The sequence below is a fragment of the Stomoxys calcitrans genome, chromosome 4, assembly GCF_963082655.1.
Source record: "Stomoxys calcitrans chromosome 4, idStoCalc2.1, whole genome shotgun sequence".
Taxonomy (NCBI): domain Eukaryota; kingdom Metazoa; phylum Arthropoda; class Insecta; order Diptera; family Muscidae; genus Stomoxys; species Stomoxys calcitrans.
Genome location: NC_081555.1, coordinates 19,293,120 through 19,311,195, shown reverse-complemented (window position 1 = coordinate 19,311,195; position 18,076 = coordinate 19,293,120).

The following is an 18,076-nucleotide window of genomic DNA, read 5'->3' as shown; positions in this document are numbered from 1 at the left end:
GCCGTAGGGAAGAGAACGCCGTAGGGAAGAGGACGCCGTAGGGAAGAGGACGCCGTAGGGAAGAGGACGCCGTAGGGAAGAGGACGCCGTAGGGAAGAGGCCGCCGTAGGGAAGAGGACGCCGTAGGGAAGAGGACGCCGTAGGGAAGAGGACACCGTAGGGAATAGGACGCCGTAGGAAAGAGGACGCCGTAGGGAAGAGGGCACCGTAGGGACGCCTGCAAAGGAGTTCGAGAAGGTCTAGAGACTGGCCTGTGTCGGGATCACAGGGGCTCTGGGATCCGCACCGCAGGCAGGCCTGGAGGCGATGCTAAATATGCAGCCCATTAGGGCCTATATTTAGAACTACGCCGCCAGGGTCGCACTTAGGCTGAGAGAGCTCGGCACGCTGAAGGAGGATGGTTGAGGCCACTGTTCGATTCTGGGTGTTATGGATACCGAGGGTAGACCAAGGAGGATCTCCGACTACCTGGCACCAGTGCTGACTGAATGAGGGCATTCGCGATTCGTTTTCCTGAGAGGGATGAATGGAGGGCGGATGGTATACTTGAGGAGAATGAGACCTCGATCTACACAGATGGATCCAAGATGGAGTCAGGGACAAGACTGGAGGTCTACTCTGATGCGCTCAATATCAGTATGTGTCTGAGACTGCCGGACCAGTGTACGATCTTTCAAGCAAAGGTCTGTGCCATTGTAGTGGCCGCAAGAGTAATTCTGGTAAGGCCCTTACCGCCCTCGAAACTCAGAATTTATGTGGACAGTATGGCGGAGCTCAAGGCCTTGGGTTCGAGGATGGTGAGGTCGAGATGCTTGGCGAACTGTTTGCAATCCCTGGATAGGTTCCTGGGCATAAAGGGATTCCAGGAAATGAGAGAGCGGACGAGTACACCAGGAGGGGTTCGTCTGCGACGGACGGAGCAGTCATCGGTCTTGCCTACGTGTCATTTGTCGAGCTACTGAACACAGTAGATGGGATGGCCAGGGTGGCGTCGGGGGCGAGTTGGGACTCGGTAGATGGTTACCGGACTTCCAAGGCTCTATGGTCGGTCATCGACCGGAGGAGGACGAAGGTGTTGCTATTGGGCGCTTGCTGTTTTCCCGTCCGGGTCTGCAGAAACGTAGGGGAGCCGTTTCCTCTGTGATCTGGGTGAACTTGCAAACGTACCTCTGGTATCTCTCCTGAAGTTTGTTGAGGGAACAGAATAGTTCTGACGGGGGCCTGCCACAAGCTCCGGCGTAGATATATCCGTGTTTGTGTAGGGACGGGCGTCTCTTTACCCCCCCACTCGGGTTCTCTATTCCTGTTGACTTTCTTTTATTTGTGTATAACCTCCAGTACGAGGCCTCATGTTTTGTTTTTCTTCCCTTTCTCTCTCTAGGGTACCACAATGGGCCAAACTGGTCACCGAGTGAACTCACCTTTGGTGAACAACCCATTTAACCTAACCTCGCCTCTCAATAAGTCCATTGTTACGAGTGCTGTGTGACATGTGGCACCGTCTTGTTGAAACCACCTGCCATGCAAGTCAAGTTCTTGTATTTCCTATTTCTCATCTTATTTCCTATCCCTTTTCTAAGACAATAAATTCCATCATTAAACCAAAACTCATTCTCAAGCTCATAGCTGAGGGCATCCACATTTTGCCATGGCAATTTTATGTCAATCGGTTTTCATTTATTTTTAAAAATAACATGCACTTCAAATCTTTTTGCAGCTCTCTACCTTTTTCCTCCCTACCTGAATAAATGGCAAATATTCACCACTGCCCAGCAAACTAGTAAAATATTCTTTTAACATTTTCTGTGTCAAATAAATAAACTGAAATGTGTGAATGGCCCCCCCCCCCCCTATGCTGTAGAAATTGTAATGTCATTATTAAAACAAATGCCCTGCATGTAAAGCTTTTCCCCGATCGGTGTTCAATTCTTTTTTTTGTCTGTGAGTGTGTGTGTGTGCATGTGTTGAATTATTTTACTGCCATCACCATAGGTAACCTGAAGCAGACCAATAACCACTGCTGGGATAGCTGCGTAACTTCCTTGCACTCAGGTTAAATTGTGCTGTCAGTGAGTGTCAAACTGTGTGCTTGTGTGTGAGTGTGTGTGTGTGAGAGAGAGAGAGTTTGCATGTAGATAGATATGTGAAAACCACCTGCTCTAGTGGTCCTGATGCACTTATTTTACAAGGCACGTAATGCTGCTGCCCATTGCATTCAATGCATGTGGCAGACCAACACCCATTGGGGAGTTGTTGTGGTAGTGGGTGAAGGCAATGGCGTAAATTATAAAAAGGGGCTGCCTGAAAATTTTATGTCGAGAAGTCCAAAGTTCGAGTGCTTTTCACAAAGAGAAAGACGAAAGAACGAGCCGATGGATGGACGGGCAGACGGAAAGGCGAATGGAAAGACGGTAGGATGGACCGACGAAAGGACGGACCGGAGCTCGAAAGGAAAATCAACAGGTCTTAAGAATGAAAGAACGTATAAGGGACGATAGGTAGGACCGTAGGACAGAGGGAAGTACGGATGGAAAGACAGACGGACGAATGACGGACGAAACAACGGACGTGAGATCGAATGCAAGATCGACACGTCTTAAGAATGGATGAACGTACAAAGAACGGTCTTTAGAACTGTAAGGCGGACTGTAAGGCGGACTGTAAGGCGGACTGTAAGTCGGACAGACGGAAGGATGGACCGAAGAAATGACGGACGAAAGTACGGACGGGAGATTGAAAGGAAAATCAACAGGTCTTAAGAATGGAAGAACGTATAAAGGACGATCGGTAGGACCGTAAGACAGACGGAAGGACGGATGGAAAGACAGACGGAAGGACGGACGGAAGAAGGACGGACGTGAGATCGGAAGGAAAATCGACAGGTCTTAAGAATGGAAGAACGTATAAAGGACGATCGGTGGGGACGTAAGACAGACAGACGGACGAAGGACGGATGAAACAACGAATGGATGAACGTACAAAGGACGGTCGGTAGAACTGTAAGGCGGACTATAAGGCGGACTGTAAGGCGGATTGTAAGGCGGACTGTAAGGCGGACTGTAAGGCGGGCTGTAAGGCGGACTGTAAGGCGGACTGTAAGGCGGACTGTAAGGCGGACTGTAAGGCGGACTGTAAGGCGGACTGTAAGGCGGACTGTAAGGCGGACTGTAAGGCGGACTGTAAGGCGGACTGTAAGGCGGACTGTAAGGCGGACTGTAAGGCGGACTGTAAGGCGGACTGCAAGGCGGACTGTAAGGCGGACTGTAAGACAGACTGTAGGACGGATTGTAGGCAGGACGGTGGGACGTACTGTAGGACTGCAGTACGGACCGTAGGACGGATGGTAGGACGAATTGTAGGACAGACGGTAGAGTCGACGGTAGGACGAACGGTAGTACGGACTGTAGTGCGGACTGTAGGACGGACGGTAGGGCGGAGGGAATGGATGACGGAAGGAAGGACGGAAGAAAGGATGGACGGGATATTTAACAAAAAATAGACAGAATGGAAGAACGTATAAAGGACGGCCAGAGGGACGGACTGAAGGACAGTCAGAAGGACGAACAGAAAAGCAGACGGATGGACGGACAAAAGGCAAATTTTGCCACTTTTTACACCATCATAATAGGATGGAGGTATGCTAATTTCGTAATTCCGTTTGTAACACATCGAGGCATTGATTTGAAACGCTCTACAGGTCGCCTTAATCAATAGGGCGAACGGTGGGACGCACGGTAGAACGTACGGCTGGTCGGGCGGTAGACGGACGGTGGGACGAATGGTAGGATGGAAAGAAGGGAGGACAGACGGGATATCAAACAAAAAATCGACAGGTCTAAAAAATGGAAGAATGTATAAAGGTAGAACCGAAAGGAGGACTCTAAGACAAACGGTAGGACGGACTGTAGGCAGGACGATGGGACGTACGGTAGAAAAGGAGGAAGAAAGGGAGGACATTCGGGAGATTGACCAGAAAATCGAAAGATCCACAAAATGGAAGAACATATAAAGGTAGGACTGAAAGGTGGACTGTAAGACAGAAGGCAGATCGGACGATAGGGCGGACAATAGGGCGGGCAATAGGACGGACCATAGGACAGACGGTAGCACAGACGGTAGGACGGACGATAGGACGGACGAATGGTAGTGCGGGCTGTAGGACGGACGGCAGAGCGGAGGTTGAACGTATAAAGGATAGGAGGGACAATAGGACGGACGATAGGACGGACGATAGGACGGACGATAAGACGGACGATAGGACGGACGATAGGACGGACGATAGGACGGACGATAGGACGGACGATAGGACGGACGATAGGACGGACGATAGGACGGACGATAGGACGGACGATAGGACGGACGATAGGACGGACGATAGGACGGACGATAGGACGGACGATAGGACGGACGATAGGACGGACGATAGGACGGACGATAGGACGGACGATAGGACGGACGATAGGACGGACGATAGGACGGACGATAGGACGGACGATAGGACGGACGATAGGACGGACGATAGGACGGACGATAGGACGGACGATAGGACGGACGATAGGACGGACGATAGGACGGACGATAGGACGGACGATAGGACGGACGATAGGACGGACGATAGGACGGACGATAGGACGGACGATAGGACGGACGATAGGACGGACGATAGGACGGACGATAGGACGGACGATAGGACGGACGATAGGACGGACGATAGGACGGACGATAGGACGGACGATAGGACGGACGATAGGACGGACGATAGGACGGACGATAGGACGGACGATAGGACGGACGATAGGACGGACGATAGGACGGACGATAGGACGGACGATAGGACGGACGATAGGACGGACGATAGGACGGACGATAGGACGGACGATAGGACAGACGATAGGACAGAAGGTGGGGCGGAAGGAAGGGGCGATAAGGGAGTACGGAGGAGAAATCGGACAGAAAGTCGACAGGTTTGAAGAATGCAAGAACGAATAAACGACGACAGGTTTGAAGAATGCAAGAACGAATAAACGACAGACGCAAAGACTAACGGACTGAAGGATGGACATACAAGCGGACTGACGGACAGACTAACGGATGGATGTACAAAAGAGTCGACGGGCAAATGGAAAGACGGTACATTTTGCCAATTTGTATACCCTCTACCATAGGATGGGGGGTAACCCGATCTTGGATCTTGATTTTGGAGCCTTTAGAGGGCGCAACTCGCAACCGATTGGTCAAAATGTTTGCATGAGGACGATAGCAAGGACGATAGTACGGAAAGTAAGGCGGACGATAGAAAGGACGATGGTACGAAATGAAGGGCGGACGATAGCAAGGACGATAGTACGGAAAGTAGGGCGGACGATAGCATAGAAAATGGGGCGGAAGGAAGAGGCGATTAAGGAGTACGGAAGGGAGATCGGACAGAAAGACGACAGGTATGAAGAAAGTCGGCTGACTGAAAAACGAACGGACTGAAGGATGGACAGACAAGCGGACTGACGGAGAGACGGACAGACTAACGGATTAATGAACAAAAGAGTCGACGGACAAATGGAAAGACGGTACATTTTGCCAATTTTTATACCCTCTACCATAGGATGGGCGGTAACCCGATCTTGGATCTTGATTTTTGAGCCTCTAGAGGGCGCAACTCGCAACCGATTTGTCTAAAATTTTGCAGGAGGTGTTTTGTTATGACTTCCAATAACGAAGCCAAGAATGTGTGAAATCGGTTCATAACTTGATATAGCTGCTATATAAATCGATCTCGGATCTTGGCTTCTTGAGCAGCTAGAGGGCGCAATTATCACTCGATTTGGCTGAATTGTGCAGTAAGTGTTTGGTTATGACTTCCAACAACTGTGCTTCGTATGGTCTAAGTCGGCTCCCATAAACCTGTCTCCCGCTTTTAGTTCTTAAGCCCCTATAGGGCGCATTTCTTCTCCAATTTGGCTAAAATTTTGTACAATGACCAATGACTATGGTCTCCAAAACAAATATGGTGCGAACCGGTCCATAATCAAAACTAGCCATTCCGTTTGTAACATCTCGAATTACTGACCTGAGGCTTCTGACTTTTAATATCAGTACTGAGTATGATCCAAGTCGGCCTATACACGTATCTTGTCCCCAAGTAAACTGAACCCCAGATTCGTATTCTTGAGTCCCTAAAGCCCTCAATTTTCATCGGATTTGATTGAAATTTGACACAAGGACTTCTGTCCTGACTTGTCATTGTCGGGTAAGATCAAGATTCGTCTTCGGTGACTTTAGCACTCTTTTATTTGTTGCTTTTTTCTAAATTTAGAATTTAATTTTTTTTTTTATAAACCTCCCCTTAATTTTTTTCCAATCACGCCTTTTGTTTGACTACATCCAAATCCTTCACTATGCTACAGTTATTTCATTTGGCAATGGCAGTTACATTCACTACCATGCGGACAACCAACACAATCTGCTTGGGTGATTGTGTGTGTGTGTGTGTGTGTAGATTTAAAGGTAATAAATCGCAGTTTCATTTTGCACCTGAATTTGTTTTATCCACCAACAACACTTTTATCGTTTGGTATATTTCATGCAAAAGGATGAGCTGCGCTTTTATTTCCCCCAGGCAGTTAAAGAGCCATCGCGAACCACAGGAGCACAAGCTATGACAGCATCAACATAGGACAGGAATGGGGACGGGGACGGGGACTTTGGTCAAGTGCCACAAATGTTGTGGTCATACAGCTGCAAATGCAAAATAATTCTCCCCTAGCAATGCAACGAACAAAATTAAATTGAGTTGCACTTCAACGCTTAGAATTGAGGCTGTGAGGTGGCAAAATGTAATTTCCTTTCGTAAGTGTAGCCTTCCATAGAAAAAGGGGATGGGGAGGGAAAAAAATAGGAAATTTTTAATGAAGTTCTTGTTATTTTCAATCACTTTGGTGCAGATTGTGAGCAGCATATAGCAGCAAAATTTTGGCTTATTTTGATTGAGCTTGCAAAACTGATGTGGACTGTTTTGGTGTTTTTTAATTTTTTGAAAAATTAATGAGATGCAGCATGAAGACAAGCAAAAATGTGTGCAAAAGACATGTTGAGGTTATGAATTTGTAACCTTATATCATGTTTGCCGTTGCACAGTGGGATAGAATCGAAAAAAAGCTAATAAAAATAAGTAAGGAACGGCTTAAATCGGGCGCTGCCGATATCGGCAATAAAATGGTCATTTGTAAACCGATTTTCTCGAAATTTGGCAGGAATGATTTTCTTACGATTCCCGATGTTACAGATGAATTTCATAAAAATCGATTCAGATTTGGATATAGCCCCCATATATATGTTCGCCTGATTTGAAGTAAGAATGCAATAAAATGGTCATTTGTTACTCGAATCGCTCGATTCTTTACAGGAAGGATTTTCTTATGACTCCCGATATTGCAAGTGAATTTCATACAAATCGGTTCAGATTTGGATATAGCTCCCATATATATGTTCGTCCGATTTGCAGTAATAATGCAATAAAATGGTCATTTGTTACCCGATTTTCTCGAAATTTGGCAGGAACGATTTTCTTATGACTCGGGATATTTCAAGTGAATTTCATAAAAATCGGTTCAGATTTGGATATGGCTCCCATATATATGTTCGTCCGATTTGCAGTAATAATGCCATAATATGGTCATTTGTTACACGATTCTCTTGAAATTTTGCAGGAAGGATTTTCTTTTGACTCCCAATATTACAGGTGAATTTCATAAAAATCGGTTCAGATTTGGATATAGCCCCCATATGTATGTTCCACCGATTTGCAGTAATAATGCAATAAAGTGGTCATTTGTCACCCGATTCTCTCGAAATTTGGCAGGAACAACTTTCTTATGACTCCCGATGTTACAGGTGAATTTCATAAAAATCGGTTCAGGTTTGGGTATGGCTCCGATATATATATTCCACCGATTTGCAGTAATACTGCAATAATATGGTCATTTGTTACTCGAATCTCTCGATTCTTTGCAGGAAGGATTTTCTTATGACTCCCAATATTACAGGTGAATTTCATAAAAATAGGTTCAGATTTGGATATAGCCCCCATATATATGTTCGCCCGATTTTCAGTATTACTGCAATAATATGGTCATTTGTAAACCGATTCTCTTGAAATTTGGCAGGAATGATTTTCTAATGACTCCCAAAATTACAGGTGAATTTCATAAAAATCGGTTCAGATTTGGATAAGAAGTAAGAATGCAATAAAATGGTCATTTATTACTCGAATCACTCGATTCTTTGCAGAAAGGATTTTCTTATGACTCCCAATATTACAGATGAATTTCATAAAAATCGGTTCAGATTTGGATATAGCTCCCATATATATGTTCGTCCGATATGCAGTAATACTGCAATAAAACGGTCATTTGTCACCCGATTCTCTCGAAATTTTGCAGGAACGATTTTCTAATGACTCCCGACATAGTTAGTTAATTTCATGGAAATCGGTTCAGTATTAGTTATAGCTCCCATATATATGTTCGTCAGATTTTGGGTAATTTGCCATAATGTTGCCATTTGTCATCCTTATTTTTTACAATTTGAACATATTTGCTAGCCGAGGTCCATCAAAATTGATCCAGACTCGGATATAGATCCCACATTGTGCTTTTAGGGTAGGTGTAGGGTATTATACATTTGGCACCGCCCGACTTTTGCCCTTCCCTAATGGTTTTAGCATAATTCATTCCCAAGATTCGGCTCGGCCGAACTTAGCACGTCTTTACTTGTTTGATATCTGAAGGGGTGGCGGACCCTCCCCTTACCCTAATTTTCAGAAACGCCAGATGTGAGGTGGTGCAATTTAAGCGAAATTTTGTGTTTTCTCTTCCAACAGCCTAAAAACAAATTTTGGACGAGGCACCCAGGGGGGCCGCCCCACCCCTGAAACCCACCAAGTATATATATAAACCAATTACGACAATATGGGACTCAAATGAAAGGTATCTAAGATTAGAAAACGTATCTCATATCCAATTGTAGGACCAAGTATTTGGGGGACCACCCCTTTCCCAAAACATCCCCCAAACAGGGCATATGCCAGGACTACCAAATATACATATAGGCCAATCACCACAATATGGGACTCAAATGAAAGGCTTTTTAAGATTAGAAAAGGTATCTGACATCCAAATGTGGTATCAATTTCATGGGGTCCGCCCCTTACCCAAAACACCCCCCAAACAGGACTTATTTACTGACCATGGCGTATGGATGGTAAAATACGAATCTGATGTCCAAATGTGGCAACGTATCAATATGGGACTCAAATGAAAGGTATTTGTAAGCCAAATACCAATCTGATATCCAACTGAAGGACCAAGTTTCTGGGGGCCCACCCCTTCCCCAAAACACCCCCCCAAACAGGACTTATAAACTGACTATGGCAATATGGGATCCAAATGAAAGGTATTTGAATGTAGAATACGAATCTGATGTCCAAATGTGGAACAAAGAGTTTGGGGGGGGGGGCACCCCTTACCAGAAACACCCCCTTTAAGAGGACAAATTTACGACCACAGCAATATGGGGCTCAAATAAAAGGTCTTTGGAAGTAAAGCACGAATCTGATATTAATTTTCACCCCACCCCCATAAACCACTCAAAAAGGAAGTATTTGCTTGCCATTGCAATATGGGACTCAAATAATAGTTATATTAGAATAGAACACGAATCTGATGTATTGGGTTGCCCAAAAAGTAATTGCGGATTTTTCATATAGTCGGCGTTGACAAATTTTTTCAAAGCTTGTGACTCTGTAATTGCATTCTTTCTTCTGTCAGTTATCAGCTGTTACTTTTAGCTTGCTTTAGAAAAAAAGTGTAAAAAAAGTATATTTGATTAAAGGTTATTCTAAGTTTTATTAAAAATGCATTTACTTTCTTTTAAAAAATCCGCAATTACTTCTTGGGCAACCCAATATATTTGCAAGGCCAAGTCACTTAGTGGCCGCACCTTCCCCAAAACACCTTACAAACCGTTTTATTGGCAGATCGGTCTATATGGCAGCTATATCCAAATATGGTCCGATTTTGGCCCGTTCAAGAACTTAATCTGCGTGGAGCAAAAACACGTCTCTTTGCCAAATTTCAGCTCAATATCTCAAATTTTGAAGGCTGTAGAGTGAAGGCTGTAGAGTGAAGGCTGTAGAGTGAAGGCTGTAGAGTGAAGGCTGTAGAGTGAAGGCTGTAGAGTGAAGGCTGTAGAGTGAAGGCTGTAGAGTGAAGGCTGTAGAGTGAAGGCTGTAGAGTGAAGGCTGTAGAGTGATGGCTGTAGAGTGAAGGCTGTAGAGTGAAGGCTGTAGAGTGAAGGCTGTAGAGTGAAGGCTGTAGAGTGACGGCTGTAGTGTGAAGGCTGTAGAGTGAAGGCTGTAGAGTGAAGGCTGTAGAGTGAAGGCTGTAGAGGGAATGCTGTAGAGTGATGGCTGTAGAGTGAAGGCTGTAAAGTGAAGGCTGTAGAGTGAAGGCTGTAGAGTGAAGGCTGTAGAGTGAAGGCTGTAGAGAGATCACAACAGACGGACGGACGGACAGTCATCCTTAAATCGCCTTAGACTTTTACGACCATCCGAAAAATATGTATTTTATAGGATCGGAAAAAGATATTTCGATGTGTTGCAAACGGAATGATTAAATGAATATACCTCCTTTCCTTTGGTGGTGTTAATAAAAAAATAAATTTACAATATTAAGCCTTTAATTTTATTGCATGTCTCCGACATTGAGAATCCTGCCCTAATTAAATCTCAAAACAAGGCTTAAGAACACAACAAATGAATGCAAAAAATTTCCCAAAATTGGAATTAGAGAAAATGAGTATAAGGAAAGAGGGTGAAAGGAAGGGAGAGTGAGTGGATGTGAAACTTGCCTAAAGAAAAATCCGAAAACAATGCCTTGCCTGTCTGCAGTTGCCACTGCACAAGTGGCATAAATAATTTCAGCAAATAAACCAAGGATGCTTGCTTATGGCCAAAGCAGACTGCTTTATTAACCAAAGATGGATACTCAAACAAGCACAGGAGAATAGAGAAGACATTAGGCTGTATCAGCAAAATATCAAAAAGATTTCTTAGTTCCAAGCTATAAAACAAATAAAGTCAAAATAGTCAATTGCCCTAAATATACCGGTCCTAAACTGGAGAGAGGACATATAGAAGAGGGAAAAGTCGCTTAATTGATCAGTTAAGTATATTTGCTAACTAATGTTATCTCCCTTAAAAATATTAGCAAAGTATACTCATCCTTTACGAACTCTCCCAGGACCTATCCGACGGTGATAGAATGGTGGCAATTCGTCACCTCCAGCGACAAAAACCCTTATTAAAGTGATAGGGAAGGGGAGGAGATCTCAGACCGGTCCCTTTCACCAGAGGACCTATCCCGTAACTGAATTGGGACCTATACTATTTCCCGTAGGGAAGTTACTTTAAAAATTTAAACAAAAATACACTCCATTGTCACTTGAGGTTTATCCCACTATTGTTTGTTTACAGCCGCAAACTACTACCAATGATTGTTGATGTTGAACAGCAATGTCCACTCCTTCAACTATCACCACAACACACACACACACATAGATCAAGAACCAAAACAATGGGCCAAGCAAGACAGTCAACAATCATGTATCTCACTACACTAATATTGGATGAGGAAGGATTTCCTACAAGCCTTTTATGAGGACAATTACATCCAAATGAACTTATGGGCTAAGTCAACAGAATGAAGTGAAAAGGTCTTAGCATTTGTACACACATAGAGACTCACAAATGTACAAAGTACACATCTTTGGGTTAAATCTTTGCAACATATAAGGCTCTTAGGGTGGTTGGGTGAGCTCGCGAAGGAAGATTAGGTTTGGTTGATTTCGATGTGGATGATACCGGACAATAAATGTTTAGGTATCTGCCACCAAGGCCACCACCAGGCGTTCAGCGTCATAGGCGAACATGCTAACCTCTGCGCTATGGTCCCTTATACATATATGAATAAGCCTTTCCAAAGTCTTAAAAATGAAGGATGAGAGGCTTATTGGACTGTAGTCCTAGAATAGAGCATGACAAGGTTTACCCGCTTTGGGGATAAAAGCCACCTTGAACTCCCGCCACCCAATCGTTACATTTGCAAATAAAATGCAAATTTTGCCCACGAACATTCCACTAAGGAACAGGGGCAAACTTCTCACATCTCAATAAGTGCGGTCCAATTCAAATTGAAGCTCTATGATAAGGGACCTCCTTTTTATAGCCGAGTCCGAACGGCGTGCGGCAGTGCCACACCTCTTTGGAGAGAAGTTTTACATGGCTTGGTACCTAACAAATGTTGCCAGCATAAGGAGGGGAAAACCAACGCTGAACATTTTTTCTGATGGTCTCGTCAGGTTTCGAGCCCAGGCGTTCAGCGTCATAGGCGGACATGCTAACCTCTGCGCTAAGGTGGCCTCCTATCGTTACATAGCAAAACTCAGCTCCTAAAAAACATCTCTAGGTGTTGAGATTTGCTGGGCTATCTAATGATTGGGTGGCGGAAGTTCAGGGTGGCTTTTATCTCCGCTCCTAAAAACCATAGCTTTGAGCACCACACAAGCTGGAACATTGAGGTCCGATCTGTGTAGTGTTCATTGCTGTCACAAGAAGCTTAGCTGCGAGCTACCAGGTGCGTCCACAGGTTGCGGATAGTGGAATGCTCCATTCGGTGTAACTGTAACTGCAGTCGCGGACAATCAGCGGTATAGAGCGTAGAGTCTCAGTGAGAGGTCGGTTGGCACCAAATCTTGCACAAATACTGACTGCCTACGATGCTCGATATGACAAGGCGAGTTATTGGCGTCTTTAAATAACCAATGGCCACCCTGTTCCCGCGGCGATCGATTTTTTGGACCGGAACGAGCTTGCTCACCTACTGGAGCTTGACAAGGATTGCCACCTCCATATGAAAATGTGGTTACAACAACAACAACATCTCCAGGTGTCGTATGACAATAGGTCCTGCTCTTTGCATTATAGCAGGCAGTACGCCATTCGGGGCCTTTGACTTGTAGGGTTCAAACAAATTCACCATTATCATGTCCTCAACCACGGGCAGTGACTCGGACACATGTTGTCTAAGAGGGACATCAATACCATCCTGGTTTAAGGACCCATTGGTCACGTCCGAACACCCAAGGAAGTGCGTAGCAGCCAATACCTAGAGAGTCTCGCAGCCAGATTCCGTCCAGGTTCCATCATCTCTTAGAATGCTTTCAAGAGTTTTCGGAGCCTTGGAGAGTAATCAGCGGAACCTGGAGGACTCATTCACTCCATCTATCGACTCGCAAAAACAGACCCTAAGGCCCTCTTAGACGATTTTTACCTCGTTCTTGTACTTGTTTACTCCCGATACAGATCCCTTAGTCCGCCTTAGTCTCCTTAAGTCTCCATCCCATCAAACAGGCTGCGATTTTTTATCCGGATATATCAGCCTAAAGCTTAGCCCTTGGGGCATATTCAACCAAGTGAAATCAAAAGAATTCCATCAAGGTTCCATCATCTCTTAGAATGATTTCAAGAGTTGTCGGATCCTTGAAGAGCAATTTGCGGAAGCAGGAGGACTCATTCACTCCATCTATCGACTCGCAAAAACATACCCATGAGGTCTTCTTAAACGATTTCACCTCCCTGTTGTACTTGTTTAAGGACTCCTGATACAGATCCCAATCCACACGCAGTTTGGTTTTGTTTGCTTTATTAGAGAGCTTTTTCGTAGTCTACCTAAGTCTCCTTAAGTTTCCATCCCATCAAACAGTCTGCGATTTTTTATCCGGATATATCAGCCTAAAGCTAAACCCTTGGGACACATTTAGCCAAGTGAAATGAAATGAATTCCATCAAGGTCCCATTATCTCTTAGAATGATTTCAAGAATTGTCGGATCCTTGAAGAGCAATCTGCAGAACCATGAGAACTCATTCACTCCCTCTATCGACTCGCAAAAACAGACCCTAAGGCCATCTTAAACGATTTCACCTCGCTCTTGTACTTGTTTAAGGACTCCCGATACAGATCCCAATCCACACGCAGTTTGGTTTTGTTTCCTTTATTAAAAAGCCTTCTCTTAACCTGCCTAAGTCTCCTTAAGTCTCCATCCCATCAAACAGGCTGAAATTTTTTATCCGGATATATCAGCCTAAAGCTAAACCCTTGGGGCATATTAAGCCAAGTGAAATGACATGAATTCCATGAGTCTTCTTAAACGATTTCACCTCGCTCTTGTACTTGTTTAAGGACTTCTGATACAGATCCCAGTCCGCCTGCAGCTTGGTTTTGCTTCCTTTATTAAGGAGCCTTTTCGTAGTCCGCCTAAGTCTTCTTAAGTCTCCATCCCATCAAACAGGCTGCGATTTTTTATCCGGATAAAATCAGCCTAAAGCTTAACCCTTGGGGCATATTCAGCCAAGTGAAATGAAATGAATTCCATCAAGGTCCCATTATCTCTTAGAATGATTTCAAGAGTTGTCGGATCCTTGAAGAGCAATCTGCAGAAGCATGAGGGCTCATTCACCCATCACCCATCATTCACCGCAAAAACGACCCATGAGGTCTTCTTAAACGATTTCACCTCGCTGTTGTACTTGTTTAAGGACTTCTGATACAGATCCCAATCCACACGTAGCTTGTTTTTGTTTCCTTTATTAGAGAGCCTTCTCGTAGTCCGCCTAAGTCTCCTTAAATCCCCGTAGCACCAAACAGGTTGCGATTTCTTATTTGGATATATCAGCCAGAAGCTAAACCCTTGGGGCATATTCAGCCAAGTGAATTGAAAATGAAAAAAAAAGGAAGCCACCGTAGCGCAGAGGTTAGCATGTCCGCCTATGACGCTGAACGCCTGGGTTGGAATCCTGGCAAGACCATCAGAAAAAATTTTCAGCGGTGGTTTTCCCCTCCTTATGCTGACGACATTTGTGAGGTACTATGCCATGTAAAACTTCTCTCCACAGAGGTGTCGCACTGCGGCTCGCCGTTCGGACTCGGCTATAAAAAGGAGGTCCCTTATCATAGAGCTTAAATTTGAATTGGACCGTACTCATTGATATGTGAGAAGTTTGCCCCTGTTCCTTAGTGGAATGTTCATGGGCAAAATTTGCAATTTGCATTTGAAATGAAAATTGAGATCTCTAGGGGCTCAAAAATTCAAACATGGGCTTATATGGGGGTTATATCCAAATCCTACAGGTTGGGCTTGAGATAACTGCTTTATAAATAGGAGCAACGCCAAGCTCTCGACCGCTTCTTTATCATACACAGAGCTTCCCGAAAATTCATTAAGGAATGCCAAGAGCTACTCCTCTAACCATTCGTTCTTTGCCCCTTGGCTGGTTCTAGGAAAGGCTGACTTTCAAAGTTCCCTTTTAAAATGTCTACTTAAAAATTTTTCAATTCATCATACATTTCATGTCGGCGATGTCTAAGCAATCAACTATCGCCCCACATCGATTTTTGTTCCCAGCCCACAATTCTCAACACATAATTGAATGGCACCTAAAAATCAAACTTGAACTGAGAGGCAAACCTCATAAATGATTCAATTGACTGCAATGACAAACCAGGGCACTCAACACAGTTGAAGACTGGAATATGAATGAGATCGATGGTTGCAAGTAATGTGTGTACGGATGTTCCCGCCATCAGGTCAAAAAAAAATCAATAATTACAAATCAATTTTAACAGAGTGTCCTTGTAGTGGTGAGTGGAATTTAAATTACTATGGCAGTTTGAGGGAGGGAGAGAAAAATTGCTAGAGCAGGTCATGCAATAAGCAGGTGGGGGGAATGGATTGTTGTTGTGTATGTCATTGCAAAACGAAGGGTGCATATCGAATATATGCTGTGGCCTCGACATAAACAAGAGTTATGGGTTGCCTCGTAGACAAGGGCAAGAAATGAAATCGTAAAAAAGGCTTAGTTTATCGAAACGAGTAAAAAGGCGTTAAATACGGCCGGGCCGAATTTTCGACACCCACCACCTCGGGTATATATGTAAACCAAGTAGAATAAAATATTCCTCTTTTTGATAGCTATATCCCAATATAGACCGATCTGAACCATATACGACATGGATGTCAAAAAGCCTAAAATAAATCACTGTGTCAAATTTCGGCGAAACCGAATTATAAATGCCCTTTTTAGGGCGCCAAGACTTTAAATCGATACATCGGTCTATATGTCCCAAATATCGGCGACATCGGACAATAAATGCGCCCTTTATGGGTCCAAAACCATAAATCGAGAGATCGGTCTATATGGCAGCTATATCCAAATCTGAACTGATCTATGCCAAATTGCAGAAGGATGTCGAAGAGCCTAACAGAACTCACTTTTCAAAATTTCGGCGCAATCGGACAATAAATGCGCCTTTTATGGGCCTAAGACCATAAATCGAGAGAGCGGTCTATACGGCAGCTATATCCAAATCTGAACCGATCTGTGCCAAACTGAAGAACGATGTCGAAGGGTCTAACACAACTCGATGTACCAAATTTCGGCGACATCGGACAATAAAAGCGCCTTTTATTGGCCCAAAACCTCAAATCGAGAGATCGGTCTATATGGCAGCTATATCTAAAAGCTGCCAATATAGACCGATTTCTCGATTTAAGGTCTTAAACCCATAAAAGGGACCGATCTGTGCCAAACTGAAGAAGGATGTCGAAGGTCATAATGCAACACATTCCCAAATGCGCCTTTTAGGGAGTCAAGACTTTAAATCGAGAGATCGGTCTATATGGCAGCTATATCAAAATCTGGATTGATCTGTGCCAAACTGAAGAACGATGTCAAAGGGTCTCACGCAACTCACTGTCCCAAATTTCAGCAAAATCCGATAATAAATGTGGCTTTTATGGGCCTAAGACCTTAAATCGTCGGATCGATCTATATGGGGGCTATATCAAGGCATAGTCCGATATAGCCCATCTTCGAACTTAACCTGCTCATGAACAAAAAAAGAATCTGTGCAAAGTTTCAGCTCAATATTTCTATTTTTAAAGACTGTATCGTGATTTCAACAGAGAGACGGATGGGCATGCCTAGATCATCGTAGATTTTTACGACGACCAAGAATAGGGTCGGAATCGGATATTTCTATGTGTTGCAAACGGAATGACAAAATGAATATACCCCATCCCTCGGTGGTGGGTATAAAAACGCTGTCCAATTTTAATTCGACTGCCAGTAACCAATATCACACCCTATCTTCTCTATCCCTGGTGTCGTATGAGTGTTGTAATAAATTTTTCTACTATTTAAAATAATCATACGCTCCCCAGTACCCTTTGGCACAAAATTGTCACCTTAGTTACTTTCCCAACAAAGTTAGTCAAAATTGCCCCTTGTCAACCTTACTTAAACTAACCTAGTCAAAATCTCCACAATTTTATGCCATTAATCTATTGTCACCCAAATCTTAAACAATGTTTGTCGGCTTCCTTCACTTTACACTTTGGCATTTTGTTGTTATTTGTCTTATGTTTCTTGTCATGGCCATTGCCTTGAGTTATCCTTAAAGAATAAAAAAGAAAAAAAAAAACTATCAAAAGATGCTACTGACAACTGCATTTGTTTGGTGCATTTCATATCCTTTCTTCCTTTCCTTTATCTACTGCCAGTGGTCCAAACCCAAGCAATCTAAGTGCAATATTCCTGCTACTGGCAGTGGCCCTAGCAAAAGTTGTCAAATGGTCTTTAAATATTTACAACAAAGTTTAATGTTCACTAACCCATCTTTGGGTTTGAATGCAACAATATTTTTTTCCAGTTTTCCATGAATTCATTGCTTCCACCCTTGGCAGTACGTTGTTGATGCTTGAAGACGCCGGTTTCAGGGCAGGATATTGTTGTTGTCTGTCTTGTGGCATGTCATAGGGTTTGAGTGTGGGTGAAAGAACACATTTCTGTGCAGTTATCTTTGGGACTAGAAAGAAATAAAACAACAAGACGCTCAAACACACAAGCTAAGGGCAGCTGTCATTTGGAGATAGCCATGTTTCGTGTAAATTCACCATAGCAAAATA